Raw genomic sequence first — 21,225 nt, forward strand, 5'->3', positions numbered from 1 at the left:
AATGATTTTTTAGTACTTTCCTTGTGGCTTCCCTTGTGGGCTTCCTTTGTAGGCTTCCCTTGTGGCTCAGCTGGTAAAGAATCTGCCTGCAATGTGGGAGACCTGGGTTTGATCCCTAGGTTGGGAAGATCCCCTGGAGAAGGGAAAGGCTACCCACTCTAGTATTCTGGCCTAGAGAATTCCATGGACTGTATAGCCCATGGGGTCACAAAGAGTCAGACATGACTGAGGGACTTTCACTTTCAATGTTTTTTTGGTATTCTTAGGATTTCCTCCATATAGTATTATGTCATCTGTAAACTGACTATTTTAATTCTTCTCTTCTTATTTATATTTCTGGTCTGACTGTGGTGGCTAGGATTTCCAATGGTAGACTACATAGAAGTGGTAAGAGAGGACATCCTTGACTTGCTCCTGATCTCAGAGGAAATGCTTTCAGTTTTTCACCACTGAGTTGTGGGCTTATCATCTGTGGCCTTTATTATGTTGAGGTATATTCCTTCTGTGCCCACTTTGTTTGGAGCTTTTATCATAAACGGATATTTAATTTTGTCAAAAGCTTTTTCTGCATCTATTGAGATAATCATATGATTTTGTCCTTCAATTTGTTAATGTGGTATATCAAATTGACTGATTTGAATCATCTTTGTATTCATGAGATAAATCTCATGTAACCACGGTGTATGATTCTTTTACTGTACTGTTGAATTTTGTTTGCTAACATTTTGTTAAGGATTTTTGCATCAATGTTCACTGGAAATATGTTCATTAGGGATATTTTCTTTTCTGTGGTTTCTTTGTCTGGTTTTGCTAACAAGGTGATGCTGGTCTCATAGAATGAATTTGGAAGTATTCCTTTCTCTTCAATTTTTGCACAATAGTTGGAGAATGATAGGTATTAACTGTAGAGATGGGAATCCCAGACCACCTGACCTGCCCCTTGAGAAACCTGTATGCAGGTCAGGAAGCAACAGTTAGAACTGGACATGGAACAACAGACTGGTTCCAAATAGGAAAAGGTGTACGTCAAGGTTGTATATTGTCACCCTGCTTATTTAACTTATATGCAGAGTACATCATGAGGAACGCTGGGCTGGAAGAAGCACAAGCTGGAATCAAGATTGCTGGGAGAAATATCAATAACCTCAGATATGCAGATGACACTACCCTTATGGCAGAAAGTGAAGAGGAACTCAAAAGCCTCTTGATGAAAGTGAAAGAGGAGAGTGAAAAGGTTGGCTTGAAGCTCAACATTCAGAAAACAAAGATCATGGCATCTGGTCCCATCACTTCATGGGAAATAGATGGAAAAACAGTGGAAACAGTGTCAGACTTTATTTTGGGGGGCTCCAAAATCACTGCAGATGCTGATTGCAGCCATGAAATTAAAAGACGCTTACTCCTTGGAAGGAAAGTTATGACCAACCTTGATAGTATTTTAAAAAGCAGAGACATTACTTTGCCAACCAAGGTCCGTCTAGTCAAGGCAATGGTTTTTTCCCGTCGTCATGTATGGATGTGAGAGTTGGACTGTGAAGAAAGCTGATCGCCGAAGAATAGATGCTTTCGAGCTGTGGTGTTGGAGAAGACTCTGGAGAGTCCCTTATACTGCAAGGAGATCCAACCAGTCCATTCTAGAGGAGATCAATCCTGGATGTTCATTGGAGGGACTGATGCTAAAGCTGAAGCTGCAATACTTTGGCCACCTCATGCGACGAGTTGACTCACTGGAAAAGACTCTGATGCTGGGAAAGGTTGGGGGCAGGAGGAGAAGGGGACGACCGAGAATGAGATGGCTGGATGGCATCACCGACTCTGTGGACATGAGTTTGAGTGTACTCTGGGAGTTGGTGATGGACAGGGAGGCCTGGCGTGCTGTGATTCATGGGGTCGTGGAGAGTCGGACACGACTGAGCAACTGAACTGAACTGAACTGTTCTACATATGCTTGAGAAAATTCATCTATGAAGCCATCTGGCCCTGGATGTTTTTGTGGAGGGGGGATGTTTTTTAGAGGGGCAAGTTTTTAAACTACTGATTCAATTTCATTATTGGTAACTGGATTGTTCATATTTTCTTTCTGATTCAGTCTTGGGAGATTGCATGTTTCGAGGAATTTATCCATTTCTTCTACACTGTCCATTTTATTGGTGTATTGTTCATAGTAACCTCTTTTGATACTTTGTATTTCTGTGGTGTCAGTTGTAACTTCTCTTTTATTTCTGATCTTATTTATTTGGGCCCTCTTTTTTCTTGATGAGTATGGGTAAAGGTTTATCCGGGTTTTTGTTTTTTTTTAATCTTTTCAAAGAACCAAACCTTAGTTTCATTGATCTTTTCTAATTTTTTAATGTCTACTTCATTTATTTCTGCTCTGATTCTGCTGTTTCTTTCATTCTAATAACTTTGTGTATTCTTCTAGTTCTTTTAGATATAAGGTTAGATTGTTTGAGATTTTTCTTGTTTCTTGAAGTAGGCTTGTATTGCTATAAAGTATTGTATTGTATTCCCTCTTAGAACTGCTTTTTCTGCATCCTGTAGATTTTGGATTGTTGTGTTTTCCTATGTTCATCTATTCTTCTCTGGAGTTCCTTGAACATTTTCATAATTATTACTTGGGACCCCAATGTTCAAATCAGATCCAACTGTTATAGAGAATCACTATACTATGCTGGAGGCCCAGAATCTTAGGATTGCTAACAATCTTAATGATTATTAGTTATACCCCAAAGATCTTGAAAGCATCTCTACAGTTCCTGCTGCGTGACTACTGCTTGAATACTTTGTATGCTGGTGAACTCACTATCTTCTAAGGCAGCCAAGCCATTATTTCATTTAAATATTTATGGAATGTGTTCCCTCTGGCAGGCACTAGGCCTACCGGGTGACAAGAACATAGGCCCAATACTTAAGAAGTTTATAGTTTAAGAACAAATTTCTTTGCTGTGTTTGTCACTTGTTTGTTTGTTAAACAGGGCCATATACTTTGCTTCCACTGAGGGTAATCATCACTACTCTCCATTCCACCGGTCACCCAGCATTTGGGTGAATTACAAGAACAAGGCCACAGTCCTCTCTCAGACTCAATCAATCTTACCCTAATTATCCCTAGAAAAGTACATTCTAATTCCCCTGGGGCATTTAGAAATGGCTTACACAACATTTTCCAAACCTTTTTCTCCCCAGAGGACTTTTAGAGTCAGTCATTTGTCTAGTTGCAAAATTGCTTCTCCTCTGCCTTTCCATTTTAAGTTTCCAAATTCTGTCCCTGGGTCCATTTCAAAACCTGTAATCGGATCACTCAGGGGTTGAGCTTCTGTGGAGTATCTATGTCCTTCTCCATATTCATCTTGGAACAAACACACACCAGAACTCACTTTTCATTCCAAAACTTGCCTTGTGCTCCCTGTTCCAAAACCACTGCATCTGAAAAATTGCCACCCATCTCAAAGCCACCCCCTACTTTGTGTTACCAATTCAAAATACAATTTGTGTCTAAAAACCAGGGTGCTTTCAAAATTGTTTTGGAAGACATTCTACGAGATCAGTTTAAAGTCCTCAAGATTATCTTCCCTGACTACTCCCCTCCACTCCAGCCCCAGCTCTCTTCATTCTCCCTCATTTAGAATCCTAGGTCAGACCACAGATCATCTTCTCAGTCTTTGCTCTGAGCCTCATCAGAGGGAATTCCTGTCTGATTAATGCGTCCAACTTTCTGTAAAGTGGGCATTTGCAGATTGATAAGCAAAAGTTATTTCTCAATGTCCCAGTTTCAACTTTCAGGCAAAGCTCATTGTGTTTCCAAGCTCCACTTTGCACTCAGTTCCTTCTACTAGGCTGTACCGTAATAACTGGCCCTGGAAGGTTCTAATGATGTGTGGGGAGCCAAGCAACTAGTGCCCACTGAGTACATGATCTATACCAGCCTGCTAAGTCCTCTCCGCAGTCCTGGGAGACTGGCTCTACTAACTCATTGTCAAAGATGAGGAAATGAGGCAGAATAGGGTCAAGTCACTTGTCGAAGACCTCCAAGCTGGCAAGTGGAAAAAAATTCACGTGTCTGATTCCAAAGCCAAAGCTTTTTCTCCTGCTTTGACTAATTAACTCCCTTATATGAAGGTTGGACGTATTCAGGCAAATAACCTTGGACAAGCCAATTAACCTTCTCTGAACACGAGGTTCCTTCCCAAGTGAAGAAGTTGAACTAGATCGATGCTAGAGTCCTTCTCTTACATGTTCTCTGTTCCTACTGCACTCAAGCTGGAGGATTCTGGAGGAAGAAATTATGCCAACCTCAAGCCATAGCAACAACAGTAATATGAACACTAATCATTTGTTGAATGCTTACCCTATAACATGTGAATGATAACTTTACTTATTTTAATCCTTCTAGTAGGTTCTACTTATCATCCTCATTTTATGGATGAGGATTACAAACAAAAGTTAGAACATGCCCAAAGTCACACAGCCAATAGAAGCAAATCCAGGGGTATCTGATTTCCAAGCCCATGCTCATGGGCACACTATGCTATATTTTGAAAGAGGCAGGGGAAGAGAAGGAAGTCAGGCATTGTGAGAAATGGTCTTTCAGGGCTAGAGAAACGTATACACCTGGCAGAATGATCAGAGGTAAGTCAATTGGGATGAGGAAGGACATTCAGAACTTCAGGTAATTAGTCTGTCCTAGTCTCCACTCGGAGAAGGCAATGGCAAGCCACTCCAGTACTCTTGCCTAGAAAATCCCATGGATGGAGGAGCCTGGTAGGCTGCAGTTCATGGGGTCGCTAAGGGTCGGACACGACTGAGCGACTTCACTTTCACTTTTCACTTTCACACATTGGAGAAGGAAATGGCAACCCACTCCAGTGTTCTTGCCTGGAGAATCCCAGGGATGGGGGAGCCTGGTGGGCTTTCGTCTATGGGGTCACACAGAGTCGGACACGACTGAAGTGACTTAGCAGCAGCAGCAGCAGCAGTCTCCACTACCTTGGTCCCAGCTCTAAGCCGATGTGCTCCCTGCTTCCATGCACAGAATGCTGCCCTGGCAGGTGCTTGGCCTGGGAGACCTTTGCTTGCTACTGAGTCTTGATCCTAGAGGAGACTTAGACCCAAAGTCACTACACCTTTCGTCTCACTGTTGTTTTTAATCTAATCTTATTACCGGGTCTGAGATTTTCTGACCTCTCTGAACTTTAGCCAAAATTGCCAGACCCCCAGCCCACGTGCTATCACACCCAGTACTTTTCTGGGGCTGCCAGAGTCTCGATGTGCAGTAAGTAGGGCTTGTGGGACTACGAAATCATCACCAAACATAATGGAAAAGAAAGAAAAATGGGTCTCTGAAGAACAAGCAAGTGTCCATCAGGAGGTTATTCTAAGCTAGCCAATTATGAGAGAGGGCCTCAGCATTGTATGAAGGCTGCCATCGAAAGAGTCTATAGGTCCCACAGTCCCTGGGGAAGGAAGTCAAGTCAGATTTGCAAAGGCAGGTATATAGATGGCCTGGTGGAGCACAGGAATGGGCTCTGGGACCAGGTAAATCTGGATTTGGATACTACTTGGCTGGGGTGTTCATTGGAAGGACTGATGCTAAAGCTGAAGCTGCAATACTTTGGCCACCTCATGCGATGAGTTGACTCACTGGAAGAGACTCTGATGCTGGGAAAGGTTGGGGGCGGGAGAAGGGGACGACCGAGAATGAGATGGCTGGATGGCATCACCGACTCTGTGGACATGGGTTTGAGTGAACTCCGGGAGTTGGTGATGGATAGGGAGGCCTGGCGTGCTGTGATTCATGGGGTCGTGGAGAGTCGGACACAACTGAGCGACTGAACTGAACTGAACTGAACTGGCTGGGGCTTCCCAGGTGGCGCTAGTGATAAAGAATTCACCTGCCAATACAGAAGACCCCAGAGACTCGGGTTTGATCCCTGAGTCAGGAAGATGCCCTGAAGAAGGAAATGTAACTCCACTCCAGTATTCTTGCCTGGAAAATTCCATGAGCAGAGGAGTTTGGCAGGTTATAGTCCATGGGGTCACAAAGAGTCAGATACAACTGAGCAGGCACACACACTATTTGCCGACTTCCTTTTTCTGGCTTCAACGTACAGCCCTAGTCAATAAAATGAGGATAATTAGAACTTCACAGAGTGGCTATAAACATTAGAAATAATCCACACACACTAGAGAAATAGAAAGGAGGCCTGGCCTACTATCCTCATTCTGAAGGAAACAGTATGAGAAAGGCTTTTTTTCCTGCCCTGAGTACTTAAGACATGATGACCGTTTTTCATGTTCTGCTTGTCCGAAAACTGGGGTGTGACCATTTGGTGAGTAAAAGCTGACACAATACTCACTGGGCACTAAAATCCAGAATGAACTAAGTCTCTGGAATAGAAAACCAGCTTCTGGAGATTGCTGGAAAACACCACCCAGACCTTCAGTGGAGGAGTCATATGGGGAATTTTTTAAACCTGACTTTTTCCCACTTCAACACAGAGATCTAATGATCACCTGAAGATCACTGTTATCCAAGAAAATAAAGGAATAGTTGGTCAAAAACCAGGAAAGGGAAAGGACAAATTGGCCACAATAACAACGTAACTTGTGACGTGAGGTGGGATGGTGACATGTAGGATGAGAAATGAACCCACCAGTCATGCAGGTGACCATATGTCCTGGGTAAGGGCTTTGTCCCGGAAGTTTCAATAGCACCCGCCACCTCTAATTCTCAGAGCAGTCCCAGTATGGACAATGAATCATTTGCTCACCTAGTAGTCGTGTGGACTCCAAAATAACACTCACACATTTATGTGATGGGAGGGGGAACCTATCTATGCTAATAAGGCTACAAAGCTCCAGGCAGACAGACACTTAGGGAAGGAACTTCCAAAACCTTGCTCTCTAAGCCCGAGTACTCTTCCTCATATTTTTACTAATCCCTCTGATTTCTACTTAAGCCCATTCACTGGCTGGTGAAATGAAGTGAAGAAAATAGGCATGAGACAGGGAGGGGTGAGGCAGGGAGGGTAGGAAAAAAACCCAAGGAATCATAGGATCATCAGTCAGTTGTTTTGTACCATGAAATCAAATAGGGAAATGGACTGACTGACTGTGCTTGTCTGCAGCAGGTCTGTCTTTCTGGAAGGCAGAAATATTGCTTAGGGAGTGGACAGTATTAGTCGGTAGCCTGCCTTGGCCTGACTCAGTGGCCCCTTTGAACACTCCTGTTCTGGGGTTCCTGGGAGGCGTCCTAAAGGAGTTCACTAGTTTCTGACCATTGCAGATTAGACCAGCTGAGAATTTGATATTTGTCCAAGTTCCACTGGAAATGAGGATGTGTATGTGTGTCCGGTGGGTGGTGTGGGTGTACCGCCCTGATCCAGGAAATGCACAAAGGCAACCCCCCAACCCCGACCACACCCAGCTAGCCCCCTGTGTTCTACTCTAAAAGCCTCGGCACAGCCTGATCTGAGGTCTGTCCTGCCCATCCCCCCTTGTTTACCGGAACATTGGGTCACTGCAGTACAGCTGGAACGCAATCTCTGGGCGACTCAGCAAGGCCGAGGCAAGCCCTACCAGGCGTCATGTCATTGCACTGTTTTTCCTCCCTCCCACTGAGTTTTCTTGGAAGTTCTGAGCCAGGCTCAGCATGTATCTCCAGAGATGCATTCCAAATTCCCAGCTGCTTGCAACTAAGCAAGTCTCATTGCTCCTCCTTTTAACATCCAGGTGCCCTGAAAGGTTAGAAATGAAGAAGCTCATACCAAAAGGTGTCCCAGACTCTGATGCATTTGCTACTGCCTGCTGTCACACAGAGTTCAGACACAGTGTCCCCACTTCAAAAGCAAAGAGGAAAATCATCTTCGTTGAGATGCCTTTGTGACTTGGCAAACTTGCCTCTAATCTGTACATCTGTCCGAGCTGAGGGGAATGGGCCAGGGTTGGGGGTGCTGCTGCTCTTTTTCCTTCTGAGTACCGGTTTCACGTGATTCTCCACCACCCTGAACTCCCAGTGATCTGTCGCAGTCCTTCTCCTTATGTCCCTCCAGCTTTCCCACCCCCCTTAATTTCTTCCCTTCAGTGTTGTCTCTTCTCATCATAATCACAATATCCCTTCCTGGACTAGAGGAGATAATGGGAGGCAGGGGAAAAACAGTCAAACACATCAGTGATGTAAAAATCGTATTGGTCTCATTAAGGGTGAAAATGGTACCTGTGCCTTTTAGATTTGTTCTTGCTCTTGAATTATTTATTGATTCTTTAGGATTGGGTGCTGGTTCTCAAAGTGTGGTCCCTGGACCTGCAGCAGCAGCATGACCTGGGAACTTACTGCAAATGCACATTCACAGGCCCTAGACCAGACTCCCTGCATCAGTAATTCTTGGGCTCAAGTCCAGCAATCTGACTTTTAACAAGCCCTCCAGGTGACTGTGATATGTGCAGAAGTCTGTGAAACACTAGAGTAGAGGACTGTCCATAGGTCTGGGGGCGGGCAGGGAAGGTTTGAGGTTTCCCTCTGCTCTTCAGATATAAGAATCAGTGTTTGAAGAACAGAGCCTGTGCCATGCTCCTGAGGGCTGGCTCATGCACCTTGCCTCTCATACTGGGGCAGGTGTGAGAGTGAATGTGAGGACTGAGAGCTGATGGTGACCCAACTGGATGTCCTCAGTGAGCTGGCTTCATGGGTCACCCTTTGGACAGGGTTTGGGACTTCCTAATCTTCTGTGTCTAGCATCCCTCTAAGAGAATGTCAGTGAGAATGCAATGGCGTAGACTCATCACTCAGCTTCTCATCTGCTCTCAGGCAAATATGACCATAGTTGTAGATGGAAATTATAGAGTTTATTCCTTTTATTCTTTTCTTGTACTAAATCAAGCAAATAACAAGAAACTTGCTCTTTCTTTCTTTCCTATTCTCTGAAGAACACCTACGATTATTATGAGGATTGAGATCTCTGCATCGAGATTGGCAAAGTCCAACTCAGTAGCTTCTAGCCACACTGAGCAATTAAAATGTGGGTACTGAGAGGTGCTGGAGGTGTAATTATATAACATATTATGAAGTTATAGTACAAAAAAGTGAAAATTATTTCATTAGTAATTTTTATATTGATTACATGCTCAAATTATAACACTTTGGATGTACTGGATTACATAAAACATATTAACATTAATTTCATCTATTTATTTTTACCTTTTAAAATGTGGCTACTGGAAAGCTAAAATTAACAAATGTGGCTCAAAGTTGTGACTCACATTTTATTTCCAAGGGACAGCATTCCCTGGTCCAGTTAGCTGGGGGCTCTGGTCAAACACAGGATTTTGAGTCAGACTAGAGGATACGCCTGGAGAAGGAAATGGCAACCCACTCCAGTACTCTTGCCTGGAAAATCCCATGGACGGAGGAGCCTGGTAGGCTATAGTCCATGGGGTCGCGAAGAGTCAGACACGACTGAACGACTTCGCTTTCACTTTTCACTTTCTTGCATTGGAGAAGGAAATGGCAACCCACTCCAGTACTCTTCCCTGGAGAATCCCAGGGACGGGGGAGCCTGGTGGTCTGCCATCTATGGGGTCGCACAGAGTTGGACACGACAGAGGTGACTTAGCAGCAGCAGCAGAGGATACGCCAGGAGCAAATATAAGGAAGCAAGTGTAAACTACAGCACACACAACGTGTTAGGTAAGGCAATGGAGCCTAAAGCGTGGCAGCTGATCTCCTGAACCATGAAGCTAGACATACTAGGGTTGTCCAGGTTCTGCCACTTACTCGGTCAAGTAACTTAACCTCTTTGAATTTCCGTTTTCTCATCTGTGAAATGACTTCATGGTTCTTAACTCTAAGTGCTTTGGGGAGAATTAGTGAAGACAATGTATAAAAGTCTGAATACTATTCCCAGCTGTTAATTAGTACTCAAGAAATAGTGCTGCTGCCGCTGCTAAGTCGCTTCAGTCATGCCCAACTCTGTGAGACCCCATAGACGGCAGCCCACCAGGCTCCCCCATCCCTGGGATTCTCCAGGCAACAAGAAATACTAATTCTCCTTAAATAAGAAGAAATTCTATTACTAGATGGTGTCGGATACTCACTGTGAAACCTTCATTCTGGAGGGTCCTTAACATTTAGATGGATCCTCCTCTATCTGGAATGCTTTGTGTATTATCCTATTCAAAATATGAGGTTTTGTAATATGGGGTTATGTTACCTTTTCAGTGCTTCCTCAGCTGGAAATCCACAGATGGCTATGAACCCCTCCCCACCACCTCCAACTATGGTACTTAAGGTCCTCGCAGTGAAAAATGGGTTACACAGAGGATTGCTCCTGGAAAAAGACCCTAGTATATTATGCTTACAAGACCTGACAGTTTATTTGGCACAGATTGGATGGACTCTGACAGCAACATTCGACAGTGTCCCCCTGAATGAGGGAAATGAATCTCTTCACTAGCAAATACAGTACTCAAGGTGAGCAAAGTCAGGGTTGGATGGAAAACGGAAAGGAAATGTTAAGAGTCTAGCCTTTAAGATTTATGGATGAGCCCCAAAAGAATAGTTTTAGTTCTTCTGTTCATAAAAGCACAGAACGCCTAGTTAAGGCTTTCCTAAACAGAAGCCATAGCTCTCACAAGTTTACATGGAGGCAAGAATGACATAGAAGGGTGACAGTAAGGCAAAAGACAGTTGAAAAAACAAACAACAAACAAACAGAAAAAGGTGTTTTCTGGCTCCACTTTGAAAGGCCCTAAGAGTGTCCAGGTGCAAAATCTCTGAGATCCCAAAACACTGACACTGTGGTAAAACCTGTTAACTGTTTCTTAGCCACTAAAAAAAAACAAAACTTGGTCTTCCCTGAAAGGCGTATACATTGCAATATCTAAACATTCAAGCACAAAGAGATCATCAGAGACTGTCACTTATTTATAGCATCACCATGGAAACCACAGCTACAAATGCTGACAACTCAAATACCACAAGTAGTGCTGATATTGGTGATATGATTATCTGACAAGGTAAGCAACTCTTAGTAAATTTCTAAATAAAGTAAAATTTTACCTTGATTTAAATGCTGATTACATTCCAGGAAAATTCTGTGTGTATGAATTAAAAACATGCAAATAATACTTTGTGTTTATTTGTAAGGTACAGGTCATATAAGTTTTTCAACCATATTGATATCCAGTAGGACATTCAAAAGGTGGGGCAATTTTTTTATTGGGAAGGAATTGTCCTGGCATTATAAGACATAACAACATCTCATCCATATCTCTGCTAAGAAAAATGGCAGCAATAATCTCTGCCCCAATTATTGGGACAATAGAGACACCTTGTAAATGTCCAAAACACCTTAGAACAATAATTCTTAACCTTGGCTGCACACAGAATTACTGTAAGAGCTTTAACTTAAATGCTGACACTTGGGCAGCATATGCAGAGCCTCTGATGTGTTAATAGTTGGTCAGGACCGATTCCTGGTCATTAGGGGTTTTAAAAACTGTTCAGTTGATTCTATGCAGTAGCCAAGGCTGAGAACCATGCCGCAAGGGAGCTTCTGCCCTTTTGAGCATCATTGCCTTAGCTGAGTCAGATTACCAGAACATTGACCTGACAGGTTTTCTTTCTGCCTCATGGAGCTATTTCCTGTCAGATAGAGCTCAAGGGCCTCCTAACCTAGAACAACCCCTCTAATTATAAAATGAGATGGCAGGTATGTGGCTCTAGGCTTGAAAAATCAAAGACCTACTTTTAAGAACTCCCAAGAGTTGGGTAAATGATCAATCACTTATTTTTGAATTTAGAACCAACAGAACACAGTTTAACTAAATAAAAAGTCAACCAGTGACTGATTATTTAGGATATAAACTTGTAGTATATTGTGGCCAAGCACCTTCTAGAACCCGTAGTCATCCCTTGTTAGGCTTAACTTGGGCCTTTGTAAGAAAAATAAATTTATAGTCATTCTTCAGTTGTCTACTGAACCCTTAGGTTAGGAATGGCAGACACATTTATCTCCAGTGCCAACTGGAGAGTTGTCTGCCTGGACAGGACTTTGAAGCCTGATCTAGGCTGACTGAAGAGTGCTGTGGCGGGTTGGTTAGTGATACCTGTCATACGCACGGGTTGAGGAGAGGAAAGGAAGTGTCCCAATCCTCCCGCAAACCCGAGGGAGCAGGCATATTTCTCAAAATTAACAAGTGACTTTTTCAGTCCCGGTCAACTTTTGGAAACTGATTGGATTTTATTATGATCATCACTGTCATCATCCAGTGAGTTTCCTTTTACTGAGGTATAGTTACGCACTGCGCATTCATTACCTCATTAATCCTTACAACAACTCTACAAGCTAGGCATGTTCATCACAATCTGAGATCCCACAGCTCATGGCAGGAACTAATCATCTAACCCATGGTTGCCTAATTCTCAAGTCCCACAGTACAATACACAATCTGGAGCGAAATGTGGCCTCAGACCATCCTCCAAAGCTCTAATGTTCTTTATCCTGCATACACATCCCTAGGATTCTTGCTCAAATGATACAAGATTCAACAAATACCAAATGATAATACACATACTTATTTCTCAGCATTTTCCCCTCATTTTCTGGTATTGCATCCTGTCCATGTACTTAAACAAAAAACTTAAAAACATATAGCAGGGATGCTTGTGTTAATAAACTTTGCTTTGTTTTGTGTTTTTTGTTTGTTGAAAAGCTTTTAAAGATTTTCATTTTTCTGCAATTCCAGTGTGATAGAGGGAATCCAGTTCATTGCCATAATTCAACACCTAAAAGGGTGTTGGCACATGATAAAAATTTAATAACTATTTAAAATGAATTAATCAATGCAGTTGACATTTTTGTGCAAGAGCAAATGATTTTGATGAAATTAAAATGTTTAATTTTGATGACATGCAATTTATCAATTTTTCCTTTTATTTTTTTTCAGTTGAATATTCTATTTTTATTTTTTTAAGTTTTATTTGTTTATTTAGTTTTTGGTCTCACAGCTTGTCGGATCTTAGTTCCCCACCAGGGATAGAACCAGGAAACTCAGCAGTGAGAGTGCTGAGCCCTAACCTCTGAACTGCCAGAGAATTCCCCTTTCATGGTTTATTTTTTGTGTGCTAAATCTAAGAAATTTGGACCTTACCTAATTTTGGTCACAAAATTTCTCTATGCTTTCTTCTAGAAGTTGTATAGTATTATAGAAGTTTTATAGTATTAGCTTTTACATTTAGGTCTATGATCCATTTAATTGACATTGTTTTTTATTAATAAGATTTGTGTAGAGGTTAGGGTCAGCTCTCTAAATGCATGTTCAGCTGTTCCGCAATGAAGAAGCAGGTGAAACAGTTTATAAGAGTATGCTTATAGGGACTTTCATGGCGATCCAGTGGTTTAGACTAGCAGCCCTTTCCAAGGCAAGGGGTGTGTGTTGAATCTCTGGTCGAGTAGCTAAGATTCCACATGCCTCCTGGCCATAAAACCAAAACCTAAAGCAGAAGCAATAGTGTCGCAAATTCAATAAAGACTTTTTTAAAGGTTGCTTAAAAACGGGGGGCTTTGGAGGGGAAATATGGATATAACACTTCCAGTCTTAAAACATGGTCTTAAGGTTGTTGTTCCAGGATAATCTCTCATGGCAGTGTCACAGTTATCATTTCAGCCTTTCCCCTAAGAAGGGGTGTTCTCCTTTTCTTCCAACTCTCTCCTCTCTCTTATGCAGCCAAGACACAGAAAACTCTAGTGTCTCTGTTTCAGAAGAACATCGTCAAAAACCAGAAAGGGAAGTATGAGTCAATACTGTCCACCCTTCATCTGCTTAACCAGATAACAGCCCGAGCAGCAGCCTTTCAAGTAAAACCAGGAGCGGCCTCAGGCCGGTGGCGGCGGCCCCGCTCGCCAAGGGGGCCGCCGAGCGACCGAGCGCCGTAGGGAGGGGCGCAACTATCTGGCGAGCGGCCGCCTGCAGCACCCCCTGGCCCCGCTGCCGCCCCGACGCCCAGCCGAGGCAGCGCCCAGCAGGGCCGGGTCCACCCGGGCCAGGCTGCTCACCGTGTACTGGGGGCGGAGGGTCTTCCTCGAGGTGACATTTTCCCTCCAGGTCGACGCCGACTCGCAGCTGCACGCCTCCGGCGCTGTGCGGGCTGAAATCCGCCTTCCTTGCAGCTGAGAGCAGACCCTCTCCGCGGAAAGACCTCACGGAGCACCACGGGTCATGGGCTGCTGAAGGCTTACAAGACGGCGGCCCTGGGGTTTTACCGCACAAGGAGAAAGCAGACCCTCGGCCTCCGGTGCAGTTCCCAAACTTACCCAACAGACTCCGTCGTCTATCAGAACGCTTTCTTCAAAGGAATACAACTGGGTACTTTCAGTCAACAGTACTTCTAAAGTGAGAGGTGTGAAGAGAGAGGTGGGTATGGGGAGCTACGCTGCTGCTGCTAAGTCACTTCAGTCGTGTCCGACTCTGTGTGACCCCATAGACGGAAGCCCACCAGGCTCCCCTGTCCCTGGGATTCTCCAGGCAAGAACACTGGAGTGGGTTGCCATTTCCTTCTCCAATGTGTGAAAGTGAAGTCGCTCAGTCGTGTCCGACCCTTAGCGACCCCACGGACTACAGCCAGCCAGGCTCCTCCATCCATGGGATTTTCTAGGCAAGAGTACTGGAGTGGCTTGCCATAAGAGCCATTTTATTTTGAGGCACTTATTTTTTATAGCCTATTTTACTTATATGTATGAAAGACTCTCACCTCTTAATATAAAATCAGCCTTCCAGGAAAAAAATTAAAGCCAAAAACCTAAAATTCCCATAGCGCCAGCTACAAGGAGCTCAGCAGTCCCACTCATCTCTTGGAGAAATAGCTTCAGGGCTTGGTCAATCCAGCCTTGCTCTGAGACCTATTGCTTGCCAGCCCCCTCTGTCTTTGCTGAAGGAACACAACCTACCCCTGGCAGATGCTCAGCTCAGAGGAGATCTTGAGAAATTTTCTTGGGTCCTGATGGAGCCTCACGGAGAGAGAAAGAAAGGATTTGTCTCTTTTCTGTGGACCCTTATAATCTTGAAACTCAGGCAGAAATAGAAGATACAAGGTAAAAGAACATGGAGGAAAACATGGCAATAACCATGGAAGAGGCTCTGGAAAGTTTGGGCTGAGTAATGGTGCTGTATTAACTGCGAAGTGAATGGACATCCTGTGAAAGTGTTTGTTGACTCTGGTGCCCGGATGATTATGATGAACCAAACTTGTGCAGAAAGCTGTAATATAATGAGGCTGGTGGACTATTGGTGGGCAGGGATGGCCAAAGGAATGGGCTCCCAGAAGATTATTGGAAGGGTACATCTAGTTCAGCTTCAGAAGGAAGAAGATTTCCTGGCTTGTTCCTTCTCTGTACTTTAGGAAGAGCCTGTAGATGTGCTTCCAGGACTGGACATGCTAAAATGGCATCAATGTTCCATTGACCTCAAGAAAAATGTATTCATGATGAGCACCACAGGCTCTCAGACCATCTTCCTTCCTGAGGGAGAGTTACCAGAGTGTACCCCGTTGGCATATGGGGCCAGGTAAGAGGCCAGAGGAGACTGCTGACCAAGAATTAGCAGAAGCCCTTCAGAAATCCATAGAAGATGCAGAGTGTCAGAAGCCATAATGCATATGTATAGTGTGTGTGTACTGAGCTGGAGTGGGCCCCAGACCAGAGGGAAAAAGCAGTAAAGGAACTAACTCACTGGGAATATCATTGTCACCAATTTAAATGCATTTAACCATCAAGCCCATCCTTCCTGACAGACACTCGTGACTGGTAATTCTTAAGTCTTACTGATTCCGTCTCTGCTTCAGTCTGCTCCCCCGATCAAGCCCAGTGACCCAGACAGCATTGAACCTAAAGTTGTGAAGACATTGAAGGCCTCAGCTGAATTCCAGATAACCCTCAGAAATGAAAGAACATCTTCCTCTACAGGACCTTTCTGACTGTGCTTCTTCAGCAGACAGTGCTCCTGCAAACCAGACTACAGCTATTCCTTTGCGGAATTCACTCAAAGAAGCCGTGGGTGCAGTTGGCCTAGAGAAATCTGCTGAAAGAAGCATGTGTGCGGTCACTGACTCAGTTGTGTCCGACTTTTTGCGACTCCATGGACTGTAGCTGACCATGCTCCTCTGTCCACCGGATTATCCCTTCAGAATACCGGAGTGGGGTTGCCGTTTCCTCCTCCAGGTGATCTTCCAGACCTAGAGACCGAACCTGCATCTCCTGCAGATTCTTCACCTGGAGCCACCTGGGAAGCAGAAAGAAACACCCAGGGCCTCAGATCTCATCTCCATACAAGACAGAAAGCGAGTTCATCTGTCACAACTACTAGGAAGCAAGAACTACAGAGGCTTACAGGTGAAAACAATTGGCATCCAGAATATCAGTACCTGAGTCAAGTAAATAGCCTTCAGCAACATGAAGAACCAAGGAATGAACAGCATGAGAGTACACGACAAAATGCTTCACATGGTGGAGAACATCTTTGTAACACAGAAGACCTTGAACTTCTTGAAAAAAGGTAACAATCAATAAGAAGTGTTTGTTTGGAAACTACAGTGAAGGGAGACAGGCTAAGAGAAAAATATTCTACCTTCAGGTAGAATTTTAGCAGCAGGATGCTTTGGCTCCTCAAATTCAGAAACTCTTATGTAAATAGATACAATAGAACAATCCCTAGTTGCTTTGCTTAATTCAGCAGGCAATCAGAATACTAATGTCAAGAACATTGGTGTATCTGATCTCACCTTAGATAGTCCCTTGATGGAAGTAGAAATGAAACCCTTCCTTTGAAATTTTGAGTAAGTCCATTTCCATTCAGGATGTACTGCTTCCAGAAAATAATGTTGAACAAATATAAGTCTTTTTAAGTCTCTGTGGCAGTTAGCCCTCTGTGGAGTAAACAGAGGAATCTTGCTTATCTATAACAGCAGCCTTGAAGGAACTTCATGAATTTGGTCTTTTGTAGTAAACCAGCTTCAGAAAGTACATCTGAAGATGTTATCTGTCAATCAGAGACAGTAACTGAGGGCCAGACAGGTAATAAAGATCTTTCTGAAAGATGGTCCCCAAATGAACATCTTATAGCTACCCAGAGTGATCAGTGTTCACAAGTCTCTTTTCATTAGGCCATATCTATGAAGACAGAAGAATTAACAGACACTTCAGCTGGAGTAGAAGATGTAGAAAATATTAACTTTAGGGGTCTAGGTGATGACCTGATAACTGATAAGGAAGGTGTCCCCAAGTCTAGGGAATTGATAAATGAGAGCAATTCTGTCACTCTAGCCTCAGCTAAAATATCTAATTAACTACACTGCATCTTCGGTATAGAAATTTCACCCAGAGTTTTAGCAAGTGAGGAGGATGCCCTCAATCAAACTTCTGAGCAAACTGAGTCATCGTCATCCAGGTTCATATTGGTTAAAGATTTAGATCCGGGCACACAGAATCCAGTGGGAGACAGGCCTGAGACCAGAGAAAATGTTCTGAAGCTTCAGAGCCACTCTGAAATTGGAACCCCCTCCCAGCCATGCATCTCGTCCCTCCTTTCTTGCACCATTAATTTTTCCTGCTGCAGACATTGACCAGATTCTCCGTGCTGGCTATCTTTTGCAGGAAGTTCTTGGTGCTTTGCACTGAGATGGTGGAAATGCAGTCTTTGCACTTCTTGTTTGCTGTCAAAGAGCATTGTAGTTCCTGTATAACCTTGGAAAAGTGAGCTAGACATTACTTCATTCTGTCAAGAAAGCTATAACACATCCATACTCACTGTTCATACAGCATATGTAAAACCAGCAAGCAGAATGTTGAGCCAGATATTTTTATTTTTTTGGCCAAAGTACTCTATGATTTCTTGTCTTATGAATTTGTCTATTCTATTTGTTAAAATTTGGGTCTCAGAAATGTACTGGCACTTATGTGCACACAAAAGCTTTTTATTAAGATAATGTATTCTGGAATAAAATCGATGGTATTATATATTTTCCTTTGCAAGGTAGCACTGTGGTTGAAAATCTGGCTGCCAGTGCAGAAGACATAGGAGATGCAAGTTCAATCCCTGGTTCAGGAAGATTCCTGTGGAGAAGGAAATGGCAACCCACTCCAGTATGCTTGCCTGGAGAATTCCATGGACCAAGGAGCCTGGTAGGTTACAGTCCATAGGGTTGCAAAGAGTCAGACATGACTGAAGACACACACACACACACACACACACACATATAGCATAAAAAGTACAAATAAACCCTATCTTGTCTGAAAAATAATCTTCTACCCAGTGCTCAAAAAACAGATGTACCACCAATGGGAAGTAAGCCTATGGGTGGGAAGGGTAGAGAGGTCAAGGACCCACTATTCCGGTCAGCCTCTTTTTGGCTTTGAGCTGTGATACCTACCTGAACAAAATCTCTCAGTTTAGGGACTTTATTGGGGGTGGGGGGGGAGTCATGGGAAGGGGATGTGCTGGAAAGGATCTTGTCCTCTGAATTCATATGGCTCCTGAGAAGACGATTTCATGGCCAGAATGGCAACCAAGGTTTCTGTGTGCTCACGATTCCAGTTGCACATTTATACCATATTTTTAGTGGCGCTAGTAGTAAATAACCCACCTGCCAATGCAGGTGTAAGAGAAGCAGTTTCCATTCCTGGGTCGGGAAGATCCCCTGGAGTAGGGCACGACAACCCACTCTAGTATCCTTGCTTGGAGAATCCCGTGGACAGAGGAGTGTGGTGGGCCATAGTGTTGCAAAGAATTGGACACAGTTGGAGTGTCTTAGCATGCATGCACCATATTTTTATTTCTCTGATAGTCTGGAAAGGACTGAACAAAAGGAAATGGACTTTGTTAGATCTTCATTAGATATGTGGGAAAACATTTGCTTCTCACATTTGGGCTAGTGTTCTTTATTGTTTGTTTCACATATTCATGCTCAGGATCACTCTACCGGCAGGAAGGACATCCCCTGACTTCAAATCCCACTTACCTGTTGGCCAGAATCCAATCCAAGTGTTTGTTTGTGAATCCAACTACTGAGGCATTCTTAGTGATCTCTCTTTCCTAGTAAATAAAGAGCTCTAATAACCAGAAATAACCAGGAACTGGAGAGATGCTATGTGTATAGAGAAAAATGTAACACAACTCATACCTATCAGGGAGCATCCAGCCTAGTGAAGGAGTCAGATTTATCAATAGCTTATTGTAACACTGCTGTGAGAAAGATTGCATGGGCAACAATGGAAGCACAAAGGTTGGGCATCTGCACAGATCAGGCTAGGCCAGAGTGTAGTGTGGAGTCACGGAAGATTTTCTGGAGGAGGTAATAGCTTTTGTTGAGTTTTGAGATTAACTTAGTATAGACTATCAATGGGGTGGTTTCAGGCAAATCTGTCAAAATCACAGAGTTGTGAGATGCCATGGGAAATCCAGAGAATTTCAGATAGTTTCACAGCCCATAAACAGCCCCTTTCAGCTCACTTTTGCAAAAAAGTTTTTTAAAATTTCTTTTTTGGCTGTGCTAGGTCTTTTTTGCAGTACACAGGCTCCTTTAGTTTTGGAGCTAAGGCTCTCAAGTGTGCAGGCTCAGTAGCTGCGATGCCTATGCTTAGTTGTCCTGTGGCATATGGGACCTTAGTTTCCCTACCAAGGATCAAACCCACTGCCCCTGAATTAGAAGACAGATTCTTAACCACTGGACCATCAGGGAAGTTCCCTAAATTAAAAAAAAAAATTTTTACAATAGGTCTTTGTTGGTTATCTATTTTAAATATAGCAGTGTGTACATGTCAATTCCAAACTCCCAAACTATCCCTCTCTCTCACCCTTCCCCCCTCGTAATCATAAATTAGTTTTCTAAGTCTGTGAGTGTTTCTGTTTTGTAAATAAGTTCATTTGTATCATTTTTTTTAGATTCCTCAAATAAGCTATGTTATATGATATTTGTCTTTCTTTGTCTTACTTCGCTTAGTATGATAATCTCCAGGTTCATCCATGTTGCTGCAGATGGCATCAGTTTGTTCTTTTTAATGGCTGAGTAATATTCCATTGTGTATATATACCACATCTTCTTTATTCATTCATCTGGAAATGGGCATTTAGCTTTCAGCTCACTTTTAACTGGTTTCCTTCAACTTTCTTCAGAGGAAACTAGAAGGGCTCTCTGATGGCAACATGCAATTCCTCATCTCAATCGTCCCAAGCAAGTCCATTTCTTGGCCCCTGACTCAGTTCAACAAAATTGTGCAGGAATTTAGAAATCTGTTACTTACACAGCTCCCTCTGTGTGTGTGTGTGTGTGTAGGGGGGATATTACTCCCTCCTCTTAGCAGTTTATCATAGGGTCTCACATAATGTCCACTCCTTGAGGACTTCGGACAGTTCAATTCTCTATACTTTGCTTGATTTCTAGTGATGTGTTAGAAAGTCTTACAGCTTAGCTCCCTAAGGGGACTCGTCACCCTTCAGACAGTTCCAAGAGTGACTGGGATATAAAATGTAAGAGAGGTGGCATGAAATGTAACTAGATGGAATATGAATGGGAAACCAGGTTATGAAAATCTTTGCAAGTAGACAGAGAGGCAAAAGGAAGATCAGGCTGTTGCCATATAAACTGAGCCACACACTGCTTATTCTTTGAGCAATTATCCCTGATTGTTCTAGGGTACAAGCTGCTCCATCCTACTGAATGATACATACATTATCTGAGGGCAAAAAAAGTGAAAGAAGTGTTAGTTATTCAGTCACGTCTGACTCTGCGACCCCATGAACTATAGCCCACAGTTCAGTTCAGTTCAGTCGCTCAGTCGTGTCCGACTCTCCGCAACCCCATGAATCACAGCACGCCAGGCCTCCCTGTCCATCACCAACTCCCGGAGTTCACTCAAACTCATGTCCACAGAGTTGGTGATGCCATCCAGCCATCTCATTCTCTGTCATCCCCTTCTCCTCCCGCCCCCAACCTTTCCCAGCATAAGAGTCTTTTCCAGTGAGTCAACTCATCGCATGAGGTGGCCAAAATATTGGAGTTTCAGCTTTAGCATCAGTCCTTCCAATGAACACCCAGGATTGATCTCCTTTAGAATGGACTGGTTGGATCTCCTTGCAGTCCAAGGGACTCTCAAGAGTCTTCTCCAACACCACAGTTCAAAAGCATCAATTCTTCGGCGATCAGCTTTCTTCACAGTCCAACTCTCACATCCATAC

General features: G+C 43.4%; 2 pseudogenes; both read left to right on the forward strand.

Moving 5' to 3' along the window:
• Window positions 1–13,331: 13,331 nt before the first annotated feature.
• On the forward strand, window positions 13,332–16,317 carry LOC129550944 (protein DDI1 homolog 2 pseudogene; annotated as a pseudogene).
• LOC129550945 (regulatory solute carrier protein family 1 member 1-like) lies at window positions 15,647–17,734 on the forward strand (annotated as a pseudogene).
• Window positions 17,735–21,225: the final 3,491 nt, after the last annotated feature.

The sequence above is a fragment of the Moschus berezovskii genome, chromosome 17 (assembly GCF_049115385.1).
Source record: "Moschus berezovskii isolate FMDL1 chromosome 17, NW_MosBer_1.0, whole genome shotgun sequence".
Taxonomy (NCBI): Eukaryota; Metazoa; Chordata; class Mammalia; order Artiodactyla; family Moschidae; genus Moschus; species Moschus berezovskii.